Here is a 14,779-nt window from a genome sequence, read left to right as displayed (position 1 = left end):
CCGCGGCCCCCGCCCGCGCGCGGGGTCCCCGGCGCTCGCCGCGCTCCCGGGGGCCGAGGGACCGCTGTTGAGCCTCGGATACGTTCCACCCTGGGGATCGATAATGAACGATGCTGTGCTTGTATCTCAACGCGGAGGCTTCAGTGATGTGCGTTCCTCCCGAAATATACTCTCCGGAAACAAGGTGTTTTCTGATCCTGGATTAATGAAACCTCCCATCCCGCACTAACTATAGAAATATTATCGTCGGGATGTGATAACGATCTGCTTATCTCTCTCATAATAGAACTTGCCTTCTGCTCTGAAGGTGAGCCCTGGGTAGCCCTGCTTTAGCTGTATCCGTACAGGCGGCACAGAAAAGACTTCTGTGCAACCAATATGCCCTTAAATGCTGCAGCACCAGCCAGCTTCAATGGGCAAACTGCTTTACTGCACCTCCAAGGTCGTGGTCTACCTTTTGTTCAAAAGCTACTTTTTTCCTACTAGCTCGTCCTTAGCTATATCAGATTTTTCCAAAGTGTGTTTGTGGGTGTTTCTTTTGCGACTAGTCACGTAGGAGGTGGCTGGATGCCCCCTGCTGCCATTACTTGCTCAGTATTTCTAGATGCAGTGGTATTGAATTACCACTTGATTGCCAGCAGATTTAGTACCTTCTTAGCAAGAGGCCCATGCCTTCCATCGACTCTGATATAGCTCTATGCTCTGTGGAGCCCAAAACACCTGAGTTTATAATTCTGCCAAGGCCTTTTATTAACTGTAAAACTTATGCTAAGCCACTACCCTCTCCAAGCCTCTCTTCTCAGTCTTCAAATGGTGGGTGTGATACCAGCTTGCAGGTTATGGGATTAAACCTGATAACTGTGCAAAAAGCTAAACATGAGTTCTGGCACCTAAGGGCTTTCCTTACATCTCTTTAGAAGGTCGGCTGGATAAATCAGCAAATTCATCTTCATTTTGCTTTTTGGAGTACTTACAAGTTATTCAACTTCTCTGGCTAATTTGATATTTAATGTAAAAGTAAATGACGTTTGTAACAGTTTTGTAACATTTTGTAACATCTGAAATACAAAATGGAGCAATATATAAAATAGATTAAAATCTCTTGTAAAAAAATTACCTATACAAGTGAGAAAGAAATCCATGATTAGTGAGAAAGCAAAATTGTCTTGTTTGCCTCTCTCACTCTGCTGACTTTTATCTGTCTTTATTTTCACCAGGTCAACTACTGTTTACAGTGCTTAATACCACTAAAACCAGCTGGTTTGGCCATGGATAATTCTCAGGGAAGATTGGGTTTTTGAAAGGGAAGTTTACTATAAAACTGAATGAGAAGATTAACATCTTAGAAATTAATGATTAATCTTATTTTAAGAACTCTGAAGTCTCTGTACAGATGGGCTTGGCTGGCATAGACTACTGCCATTGCTATCTCTCCCAGGTTCATCGCAGTACTTGTTAGAACTGATTAGCTCTTCCCTGGATTTGAGCAAGTACTAGAAAACCAGTTTAGTCGGTGTGCTCTTTAGCACCTTTGGTTACCAGCCACACAGAGAGGTAACCATGCCTCTTGCCAAGCAGCCTGGGGTTGAATCTCAGTCATTCTGGTCAAGTGACCTCAAAGGTTACTTAAAACTCCCTGTGCTTCCACTTTCTCATCAGCTAAAGAAAATAACCATAGTACCTGTTAGGATTGTCGTGAGGATTAAATTGAGTGAGTCAGTGCTTTAAAAAGCTTGAGAGAACCTGGTACCTAGTAAGCACTATTTGAATATTTGTTTAAAAAAATTTTTTTTAGTCTTTCCTTTAGATCACTCTGTCCCAACAGTTACAAGTTGTGCTGGTCTATTCCTGTTTAAAAACACCTACTGAGTCAGCCTTGAAGTCTCAGTCTCTAATAGTCTGAAGTATGCCTCAAGGTCTCAGCTTATTTATAAAGCAAAGAGCAATGAAATACTCAGAACCAAATCTTTTCAGCCCAGATTATCACCAGATCCTTTCTCAGGAGCCCCTTAAGGCCCACAGCAGAAGAGTGAGCTACTCAGTTTCATTTTATGATACCAAAGAGACCTTAAACTTAAGGTGGTAAGACATAGTAGCAAGACCCAGTAAATTTCATGTTAGCTGTTTTGAGCTGAAGTGAAATGAAAGTCGCTCAGTTGTGTCTGACTCTTTGCAACCCTATGGACTATACAGTCCTTGGAATTCTCCAGGCCAGAATACTGGAGTGGGTAGCTGTTCCCTTCTCCAGGAGATCTTCCCAACCCAGGGATCGAAACCAGGTCTCCTGCATTGCAGGCGGCTTCTTTACCAGCTGAGCCACCAGGGAAGCCCAAGAATATTGGAGTGGATAGCCTATCCTTTTTGCAGCGGCTCTTCCCGACCCAGAAATTGAACCAGGGTCTCCTGTGTTGCAGGCAGATTCTTTACCAGCTGAGATACTGAGCTGAGGAGAGAACCAACTTAATTAAGTTATAACTAATGGTTTTCTATTTATATTAATCAAAAATATGTTACTGAGGTTGTAATTACCATGAAAAAAGGGAAAATGTACTTGTTTAATGAGATGGGTGACATTTCACTTGGTTTGTGCTAGGATAAATAATATCCATTAAGTGTTTTGGCCTTGCTCATAACCTTGGTTAAGTAAAAATCAGTAAGTTTTTTTTTCTTGTGAATTGGGGGAAAAAGAGAATGAAAGAGCACATAGAATCTCACTTCTGATTGCTTAGGGTTCAGACCCCCATATTACAATCACTGATTAAGTATAGTAATTTTATATGTTTAAGTACATGGTCTCAGCATCTAAGATTCAGTTCAAGAAAATTGTTAGGTTGATAAAGTGTGCTTAGACACTTGAATTTTTTTACTTACATAATTGGAATGTAGATTGTATGAGTTAGATATTGGCTTGATTTATAAAATGGAGTACATATTCCAAAATATTATTACAGAAAGTTCCCTTAAATAAAGCCCATTTTCCCACTGATTTCCATTATAAATGTAGTCAGAGTTCTGCTGAGAAAAAAATATTAGTCCCTATCTTTAAGTTATGTTACATTTGAGATCAAACATAATCCCCTTAAAGCCAAATTTTAAAAGTTGTGTATATAATTTTATTATTACATTATATTGTACTTAAATTTGAAAAAGAAAACCACCATAGTGGCAACAATCCGTAATTCAGCATTTGATCCAAATTTCGTACTCACCTTACATTGCCTTAATCTTTTCATCCTGAATCCAAGATCATTTTTCCACATCATAAGAATGCCCTGTAGCATTTTCAAGTATTCAAATCACTCTCCTATCATTTTCATAACATCCCTTTGGGGTGGGCATGGCAAGTATTATTAGTATGTCATTTGGGCATGGGAAAACTAAAGCTCAGTGAGGTACAATATCTGGCCTTGGGTCACGTGGTGATCAGTGGTAACAGAACTGAGGAGAGAGCCAGAATGTTAACAGCTTCATTCAGTGCCCTTTCCACAAACTACACTGGCTCGCATTTTCACACATATTTCTTTGCCTATCTGGGCAAATGTTTGATTTGGTGCATATTTTCAATTTTTCTAGATATGAATATATGCAATCCATTTTTTTCAAACTTTCTCTACCAATTTTGTCTCAGACATCTGTTTCAGGAACTATATTCATTGGATTGGAACCCACTCTAGTATTCTTGGCAAGAGAATCCCATGGACAGAGCAGTCTGAGACGCTACAACCCATGGGCTCTCAAAGAGTCAGACACAACTGAGTGTCTGAGCATAACAAGATGGTGCATAAAGTTAGGGCCCAATCGTTTAGTGCTTGCCTGTCGTCAGTTGTTAAGTCAGAATGAGAAAACGAATTGATCCTGTTGGCTCCATCCATTCTTCTTCTCAGTTTCATGCTAGGCTTAGTCCACAGATGGCTGCTGCTACTGCTGCTGCTAAGTCGCTTCAGTCGTATCCGACTCTGCGACCCCACAGACGGCAGCCCACCAGGCTCCCCCATCCCTGGGATGCTCCAGGCAAGAACACTGGAGTGGGGTGCCATTTCCTTCTCCAATGCATGAACATGAAAAGTGAAAGTGAAGTCGCTCAGTCGTATCCGACTCTTAGCGACCGCATGGACTGCAGCCTACCAGGCTCCTCCATCCATGGGATTTTCCAGGCAAGAGTACTGGAGTGGGGTGCCATTGCCTTCTCTGCCACAGATGGCTAGTTTTGCCTTAAAGGGAATCTGAGCAGCCACTGATTTGCCCCCTGAGAAAGAAGCCTACCAACGGCAATGGGATTAGAGTCTGTTTGGAAAACTTGGAGGGTAGAGACAGATGACAGAAAACAAAAAGCAAAGATAGGAGATTGAAAAAGTAGGCAAGTCACATACCAGGCAGTGCCCTGCGCCTTACGTGGAGAGGACACTATTCTGGCTTCTTCCAGGGTAAACACAGAGGCTGTCTCTGGACCTGCTTGAGGCTTCCTGTTGGGGGCCAGAGTGAGGTACTCCGCCCATGGCAAAGGTCATGAGGAAGGAGGCTCGACATACGCAAAGGCGGGATCGAGCCTCAGGAGTCCCCCTGGAAATCCCCGAGCGTCTACCCCCATAACCAGAGCCTGCCTACTTTACTACTTTGTGCTCTTACCTACACCTCTGACTTTACGGGGGGCTGTCCCCCACCACCTCTTTCGGAGAAGGAGTTAACCTAGAGCTCCAGTTAATAATAATTCCTGGGCGTGATAAGAGTGTTTTAACCTACAAACTCCTCTGAAGGTTCTCTAGCCTGCCTGACAGGCTCTCCGGCCACATGTAATTGCTCACAGCCTCCCAACCGTGAGAGGCACAAGATGCTTTAAACCCTCTAAAAACAGGTTCTTTAGAGAAGTTAGAAAACTATTAGTATAAGTATAATGGGCTGATTAGAAATTGTGTTGGTGAAGGGTTTTTCATTTGTTGAGCCAATGTTTGTTGCTAAGTCTCCACATCCCCTGCCCTTACACACATTAATGAATATATAGAATTAACCTTTGATATTAATCACGTTAGACCTTAGGCTAAGTAAATTCTTTCTTTAACTAAAACCCACTACACCCTCACCCTGTAGGAATGTAACTTTATTTGGGTGGCGTCTGTTTTGAGAATAATCAGCCCTGGAGAAATAAGTGTCCTGACTGACTGACCGCTGTCACAAGGAGAGGGTCGTAAATTGTCAGCAGGCCCCCCTGGCCAGAAGATGATGTAACACCCCTAAGACCTCTGTATACATTTGTGTGAAGCACCTGACTTTAATAAAAGTCAGGACTGCTGTCCCCACGTGACTTTTGTATAACATCTTAGTGTATAAAAACAGACTCTGGAAAATAAAGAATTGGGATCAGTTTCTCGAAATACTGGTCTCCCCATGTCGCTCTCTCTCTCACTCTGGTTGAGTCTCCATCTGGAGCGCGGAACCCACCATGCTTACTAATTTTGCCTGGGCTTCTAAGATCCGACCGGGGAGGCCTCAGTGTCTCCTCTCCTTCGGGAGAACGGAAGGACGCCTGCGGCCTACGTAAGTGGTGCAAGCTTCTTGTCTTGAAGTTTTATTGGTCCCCCGCGTAAACCAAGCCACTCAGCCTCTTTTCTCCACTGAATTTTCCTACTGAGCTATCCTTATTCTATTACTAATATCTAATTGAAGCTATCATATCCTGACCCTCGCCGACGCCGTCCCCGCTTCGAACTCCCTGGATCAGCCGAGGCTGGACCTCGGCAGCTTCCTCTGAAAGCTGAGGAAAATCAGAGTCCTGGCACACGTGTAACCCAGATACACAGGCACCTCTGGTGCTGTGTACACCAGCTGGGCAACTCATCCCTAGAGAGAAGACCCATAAACTTGGCTACCTGACAGAACAAATATACACATTCCTAGGACAGCCTAGAATTCTGAACAGCAGTTAGTCCTGGGTAACTCTGAGAAAGACCTTTCTTGTTAATATACATATCCATAATATAAAGGCTTCCCTGGTAGCTCAGCTGGTAAAGAATCTGCCTGCAGCGCAGGAGATCTGGGTTTGATCCCTGGGTTGGGAAGATCCCCTGGAGAAGAGAACAGCTGCCCACGCCAGTATTCTGGCCTGGAGAATTCCATGGCCTGTATAGTCCACGGGGTTGCAAAGAGTCGGACATGACTGAGCGACTTTCACTTCACTTCATAATATAAAGAAGGAAAAAACAAGCCTATTGCTTGATGCAGTTAAAAGAATGTGCTCATTAGAGTCAAAAGAGCCTACCCTCAGTCACTTGATTTTTGTAAAAAGTCACTTCCTGAACACGATTCTATTTTGATGATTTATAGTTATTTCCCAGGACTCAGTACAAAAGCAAGGCAGTAGATAATTAGTGAATGAATTAATTAACACAGTCTTAACTTTTACACAGTTATGTACATTCTTTTCAGTTTAGCATAACAAGGAGTACAAGTTAGTTCACCTTGTCTCTTCCAGAGGTTTTTTGTCAAAAGAGCCATCTTTATAGGTGAATGACCAAGAAAAGTAGAGGATAAAATAAATAGGTGCAAGATGTATGCTATGAAGGTGTTCTATCATATCAACAATCTTAATAGCTATGGCAGACGAAAGCTTTTTAAAAAATGAAATTATGACATAGAATAGCTTTTAATGAAGGACAGTGATAGACCACTTTCTATCCATTTATTTTCACGTTTAACATATGCCTCACAGGATTTTCTGTCTGTGACTAAATCATTCTGGGAAAAATACTGGTTTCAGAGCTTAACTGGGTAAATGTTGAAGTGATAAATAGGTCTCAGGTAAATTCAACAGAGGATTTGTGTCTCTGAGTCTGGAAAGGGAATTTTGGAATACTGAGGTCCTAGCACGCTGAAATCCCTGAGTTCATATTCACATGCTTGATGTAAGTTATTGTAACAAGACGTGAAAAAGGAAGAACTTGAGATACATCAGAGCTTACTAAAAGGAAGAAAGAAACCAAAATATATTCATCCTAAAAAGTATGAATAATACTAGCTTACCATGACCAATAAGGAATGCCTCCGAAATGCAACAACCTGGCAACATTAAACAAATTACTGACAGGTTAGAGAAAAAAACACAGTGTCTTTTTTCAATAGGTGAATGTATAAATATAGCACAATTTATTTACCTACCTGTGTGTTAGTCACTTTGTGACCCCATGGACTGTAGCCTGCCAGGCTCCTCTGTCCATGGAATTCTCCAGGCAAGAATACTGGAGTGGGTTGCCATTTCCTTCTCCAGGGGATCTTCCTGACCCAGGGGTAAAACCCGGGTTTCCTGCATTGCAGGCAGATTCTTTACATCTGAACTACCAGGGAAGGCTATTAATTGTTAAAGGACATGGCTTTTCAGTTTGACTCAATTATGAATAAAAATATATTAACATATACACATACTATTGCATTTCATTTTGGTTATATACCTAGTAGTCAAAATTCTAGATTTTATGATATGTGAATGATCAGATTTCAGAGACAATGGCAGACAATTTCCCAAGATGATTACACCAGTTCACAATCTTATCAGCAGCATTTGAGTTCAGGTTGCTCACCTCACCAACACTTAATATATTCAACCCTATTAACATTAGCATTTCAGGTAGAATGTGATGAGTGTCTCATTTTGGTTTTAATTTGCACTTTTCCTGAGGGCTAGTGGGATTGAATAATTTTTCAGAAATTTATTGATGTACAATGTCTCCTGAAGCTTGAAAAGCATTGGATACAATGAAACAATTTCTGATGTTGAAACTCTTCATAAAATAAGGATGAAGATATGTTCTAGTTTGTAAAGAGCTATTGCAAGCAAATTGCATCAGTATGATTAATGTAGAATCATACTCATTCGAGTCACAAAAAGATTTGGATTGGAAAGAATTATCCAGTGCACTTGGATAATAAAATCAAGTGCTAAAAATAGAAAGAATGTGATAAAAATTAAAAGGAAAGATATTCACATCTGAATGCAGAGTTCCAAAGAATAGCAAGAAGAGATAAGAAAGCCTTCTTCAGCGATCAATGCAAAGAAATAGAGGAAAAAAACAGAATGGGAAAGACTAGGGATCTCTTCAAGAAAATCAGAGATACCAAAGGAACATTTCATGCAAAGATGAGCTCGATAAAGGACAGAAATGGTATGGACCTAACAGAAGCAGAAGATATTAAGAAGAGATGGCAAGAACACACAGAAGAACTGTACAAAAAAGATCTTCATGACCCAGATAATCATGATGGTGTGATCACTGACCTAGAGCCAGACATCCTGGAATGTGAAGTCAAGTGGGCCTTAGAAAGCATCACTACGAACAAAGCTAGTGGAGGTGATGGCATTCCAGTTGAGCTATTCCAAATCCTGAAAGATGATGCTGTGAAAGTGCTGCACTCAATATGCCAGCAAATTTGGAAAACTTAGCAGTGGCCACAGGACTGGAAAAGGTCAGTTTTCATTCCAATCCCAAAGAAAGAAAATGCCAAAGAATGCTCAAACTACCGCACAATTGCACTCATCTCACACGCTAGTAAAGTAATGCTCTAAATTCTCCAAGCCAGGCTTCAGCAATACATGAACCGTGAACTTCCTGATGTTCAAGCTGGTTTTAGAAAAGGCAGAGGAACCAGAGATCAAATTGCCAACATCCGCTGGATCATGGAAAAAGCAAGAGAGTTCCAGAAAAACATCTATTTCTGCTTTATTGACTATGCCAAAGCCTTTGACTGTGTGGATCACAATCAACTGTGGAAAATTCTGAAAGAGATGGGAATACCAGACCACCTGATCTGCCTCTTGAGAAATTTGTATGCAGGTCAGAAAGCAACAGTTAGAACTGGACCTGGAACAACAGACTGGTTCCAAATAGGAAAAGGAGTTCATCAAGGATGTATATTGTCACCCTGTTTATTTAACTTCTATGCAGAGTACATCATGAGAAACGCTGGACTGGAAGAAACACAAGCTGGAATCAAGATTGCCGGGAGAAATATCAATAACCTCAGATATGCAGATGACACCACCCTTATGGCAGAAAGTGAAGAGGAACTCAAAAGCCTCTTGATGAAAGTGAAAGTGGAGAGTGAAAAAGTTGGCTTAAAGCTCAACATTCAGAAAACAAAGATCATGGCATCCGGTCCCACCACTTCATGGGAAATAGATGGGGAAACAGTGGAAACAATGTCAGACTTTATTTTTCTGGGCTCCAAAATCACTACAGATGGTGACTGCAGCCATGAAATTAAAAGATGCTTACTCCTTGGAAGGAAAGTTATGACCAACCTAGATAGCATGTTCAAAAGCAGAGACATTACTTTGCCAACAAAGGTTCGTCTAGTCAAGGCTTTGGTTTTTCCTGTGGTCATGTATGGATGTGAGAGTTGGACTGTGAAGAAGGCTGAGCACTGAAGAATTGATGCTTTTGAACTGTGGTGTTGGAGAAGACTCTTGAGAGTCCCTTGGACTGCAAGGAGATCCAACCAGTCCATTCTGAAGGAGATCAGCCCTGGGATTTCTTTGGAAGGAATGATGCTAAAGCCGAAACTCCAATACTTTGGCCACCTCATGCGAAGAGTTGACTCATTGGAAAAGACTCTGATGCTGGGAGGGATTGGGGGCAGGAGGAGAAGGGGACGACAGAGGATGAGATGGCTGGATGGCATCACTGACTCGATGGACATGAGTCTGAGTGAACTCCGGGAGTTGGTGATGGACAGGGAGGCCTGGCGTGCTGCGGTTCATGGGGTCGAAAAGAGTTGGACATGACTGAGCGACTAATCTGATCTGATAGGTTAATGATTACCATAAAAAGCATTAACTGGAAAACATATTAGATCTAATAGAGATTAACAAAGAGCCACTCAAGAAGTAAGTCAGAAGGAGAAAAACAAATATATATTAATGCATATACATGGAATCTAGAAAAATGGTACTGATAAACCGATTTGCAGGCCTAGAATAGCAATACAGACTTGGAGAACAGACTTTGGACATGGCAGGGGAAGGAGAGGGCGGGACAAACGGGGAGAGTAGCATTGACATGTATACCTTACCATGTGTAAAACAGAGAGCTAGAGGAAAGCCACAGTGTAGCACAGAGAGCCCAGCTTGGTGCTCTGCGGAGACTTAGAGGGCTGACATTGCGGGGTAGAGGGAGTCTCAAGAGGGAGAGGATACATATGTATAACTATGGCCGATTCCCATTGTTGTGCCGCAGAAACCGACACAATATTGTAAAACAATATCCTCCAATTAAAAATAAACGTTAAAAATTTTTTTTAAAAATACAGTTGAAAAAATAAACAGCCACATACATATATATATACATATATATATATATACACACACACACACACACACATACACACACACACACACACACATATACACACACAGTTCAGCATGGGGATACATCCCTAAATATTAGAGCTCTAACTGGGCTTGATTATACAGAGTCCTGTAGTTCCTATGGAGAAGTATTTTAAGCATTATATGTAAGCAATTGCCCAGTCATCTCAGCTTTGCTTGTTTAGGATGTCCTTCAAAATGTCAAAAGATTTCTACCAGTCTCCTAATTACCTTTATCCTCTGCTTCCTGAAGCATTTCCTTAAATCATCATATGCCTAGTCCTTCACCCTTTTCCTTTTTAGTACGTAGAGTACTATGGTCCCATAAATTTGGAAGTCAATTCGTGTCAGAATTATTTACCAGAACTCAAAATAAATCCCTGGAGAGGACAGAGCAGAGAAAACAACATATACAATAGAATTATTCATCTCAAGACAGCTAGGACATCCCTCACTGTTTATGTTTAGCAGCAGTGTATTCCGCTGGTACCTCATAGGGCTAACATATGACGGCACTCAGAGCATAGAGAAAGCCTTAGTAACAGGATGATATGATGGATTATTCTATATCCAAATGCATTGTGTATATATATATAGCCTATGTATAACATATGCTTTTAAAATGTAAAGACAGGGAATTAATTCCCTGGTGGTCCAGTGGTTAGGACTCAGTGCTTTCACTGCCAGGGCCCTGGCTCAATCCCTGGTAGAGGAACAAAGATTTCTCAAGGCATGTGGCACAGCCAAATAAATAAATAAAAATATAAAGATGAATAGCAAATGGAAGCTATAAAGTACCTGATTATATTACCAAAATAGATAAAATTGAATCAAATTACCTGGCACAAACATCAACCTTTGAAATTATATAATAAATACACAACAACAAAAAGAACTCAAGAACAGCAGCAAATACATGTAAGTAATATTTATAAATGGACTTCCCTGGTGGCTCAGGTGGTAAAGAATCCACCTATAATGCAGGATACCTGGGTTTGATCCCTGGGGCAGGAAGATCGCCTGGAAAAGGAACTGGCAACCCACTTCAGTATTCTTGCCTGAAGAAATCCATGGACAGAGGAGCCTGGCGGGCTACAGTCCATGAGGTTGCAAAGAGTCAAACATGACTGAGCAACTAACACACATACACACACAATACTTATGAATAAACTGTAAAGGAAATGCATAAAACTAACATGAAGAAAAAAAATGGAGACTAGACTTAAAGAGCTTAGAAATCACTATTCTGTCCCACCAACGAGCAAAACACTGAACGCACTGAAAAAAATAAACAACTTTTCTTGGATTCTTAAGAGAGATGAGGATACACGACAAGCTACTATCCCCAAGTTTGGAGAAACAAGCAAATACAGGGAGTTAGGACTTCCGGAGGCAGAAAGTGATAAGCAGAAACCATCAAGGGAATCAGTGCTGGTGTAGGAAAACCTGATGGTAACTATTAATAGCAAATTGCTAGCAGCTCTGTGGGCTTCCCTGGTGTCTCAGATGGTAAAGAAATCTGCCTGCAGTGCAGGAGACCTGGGTTCAATCCCTGGGTCAGGAAGATCCTCTGGAGAAGGGAACGGCTACCAACTCCAGGATTCTTGCCTGGAGAATTCCATGGACAGAGGAGCCTGACAGTGGGCTACAATCCAGAGGGTCACAAAGAGTCAGACAGGACTGAGCGACTAGCTCACACACACACACACACACACACACAAACACAGGCTCAGTATGAACAAACCTGAGGGTTAAAACCTCTAGGGGACCAGTCATGGAGGACTCCACACTTTTGTGACTGTTGTCTCCAGGAGCTCAAACATGTTCCCATAATAAATATCAGCAAAAAATCTCCTCATGATTACAGGAAGGCATTATGTTCTTAACAAGGCATGCCCCTAGGAGAAACTAGCTAACCGAAGTCTGACTGATTGAGGCATTATCAGAGCCTAACTGTCCTGGGAAAGGGAACTGTCCAACTCCAATCAGTTCCAGTCATCTGGTCCCACCTAAAGGGGAGGAAAAAAGCTGAGAAACACTTGTGAAGTTCACAGCCCAGAGGCATCAGATCAGATCAGATCAGTTGCTCAGTCGTGTCCAACTCTTTGCGACCCCATGAATCGCAGCACCCCAGGCCTCCCTGTCCATCACCAACTCCCGGAGTTCACTCAGACTCACGTCCATCGAGTCAGTGATGCCATCCAGCCATCTCATCCTCTGTCGTCCCCTTCTCCTCCTGCCCCCAATCCCTCCCAGCATCAGAGTCTTTTCCAATGAGTCAACTCTTCACATGAGGTGGCCAAAGTACTGGAGTTTCAGCTTTAGAATCATTCCTTCCAAAGAAATCCCAGGGCTGATCTCCTTCAGAATGGACTGGTTGGATCTCCTTGCAGTCCAAGGGACTCTCAAGAGTCTTCTCCAGCACCACAGTTCAAAAGCATCAATTCTTCGGTGTTCGGCCTTCTTCACAGTTCAACTCTCACATCCATACATGACCACAGGAAAAACCATAGCCTTGACTAGACGAACCTTTGTTGGCGAAGTAATGTCTCTGCTTTTGAATATGCTATCTAGGTTGGTCATAACTTTCCTTCCAAGGAGTAAGCGTCTTTTAATTTCATGGCTGCAGTCACCATCTGTAGTGATTTTGGAGCCCAGAAAAATAAAGTCTGACACTGTTTCCACTGTTTCCCCATCTATTTCCCATAGACTCCCTAAAAGACTGAGACCTAACCATAGGGCTACAGAACACTTTCCCTTCCCCCACACCACTGCATTACTACAGACCTGTTTATAGTAGTTCCTTTTATGTAATACATCATGTCCAACTATCAAGAAAAAAACACTAGGCATATTAAAAGTTAAAAAATGTAACTTGAAGAGACAGAGCAAGCATCAGAATCAGACATGGCGGGATATTGGAATTATCAGACAGGGAATTTAAAACAACTATAATTAATAGGCTAAGGGCTCTAATGAATAAAGTAGACAACATGCACGAACAAATAGGCAATGCAAATCCTAAGAAGTAAGCAGAAATGCTAGTGACAAAAAATACTTTGAGAAAAATGAAGAAAGTCTTTCATGGTCTTTTTACTACAATAGACACAGCTGAGGAAAGAATCTATAGTCTTGAAAATATATCAATAGAAACCCTTCCCCCCAAACTGAAAAGTGAAGAAAACTAAGACTGGAAAAAAAAAAAAAAAAACGAAACAGAATATCCAAGGACTGTGGGACAACATACACATAATGAGAAAACCAGGAAAAGAAGAAGAAATATTTGAAACAATAGTGTCTGAGAATTTCTCCCAAATTAATGCCAGATATCAAACCACAGATCCAGGAAGCTCAGAAAACACCAAGCAAGATAAATGCCTAAGGAAACTAACCTAGAGATATCATTTTCAAACTGCAGAAAATCAAAGGAAAAAAATCTTAAAAGAGCCAGAGGGAAAAAGTACCTTAACTACAGATGAACAAAGATAAGAATCATCTTTGATTTCTGCTCAGAAATCAAGAAGAGAGTGGAGTGATATAGTTCTTGAAAGATACTAGCTACCAAAACACACACAAGAAGAAATAGAGCATCTGAATAAGCTTATATCTATTAAAGAAATTAAATCAATAATTAATAACCTTCCAAAACAAAAAGTATGAGGCCCAGATAGGTTCACTGGTGAATTATGCCAAACTTCCAAGGGAGAAATTGCACCAATTTTGTACATTTTCGTCCAAGAGGTAGAAGCATAGGAAATACTTCTTAATCCATACAATGTGCCCAGCATTATCCTAACTCCAAAACCAAAGACATTACAAGACAAGAAAATTACAGACCAATATCTTTCATGTCCATAGATGCAAAAATCCTCAACAAAGTATTACCAAATCAAATCCAACAATGTCTAAAATGAATCATGTGCTATGACCAAGATAGATTTATCCCAGGTATGCAAAACTAGTTCAATATTTATAACTAATGTAATCCATCACATCAATGGGCTAAAAAATCAAAATTACAGATTATATCAATAGATACAGAAAAAACATTTGACAAAATCCAACACTAACACCCACTAATGGTAAAAATTAATAAAAAAAAAAAAAACACCTCTCAGTAAACTAAGAATAGAGGAAAACTTCCTCAACTTGATAAAGGTTAGCTACAAAAAAAAAACAAAAACCCTACATCTAGCATCACATTTAATGTTGAGAAACTCAAAGCTTCCCACTAAGATCAGAAGCAAGGCAAGGGTGTTCCTTCTCACCATGCATTTTCAGCATCATACTGAAAGTTCTAACTAATGCAACAAGGTGGAAAAAAATGATATAAACGATATACAGATTGGGAAGGAAGAAATATAACCGTCTTTTACAGATGACATGATCAATGTAAAAAAAATCCAAAAGAATCTACAAAAAGCAAGC

This window comes from Bos grunniens, chromosome 24 (assembly GCF_055505025.1).
Source record: "Bos grunniens cultivar Pamir isolate PY7600 chromosome 24, Bosgru_T2T1.0, whole genome shotgun sequence".
NCBI classification, from domain to species: domain Eukaryota; kingdom Metazoa; phylum Chordata; class Mammalia; order Artiodactyla; family Bovidae; genus Bos; species Bos grunniens.
The sequence above is the reverse complement of the archived record's forward strand: the minus strand, read 5'-3'. Positions refer to the sequence as shown.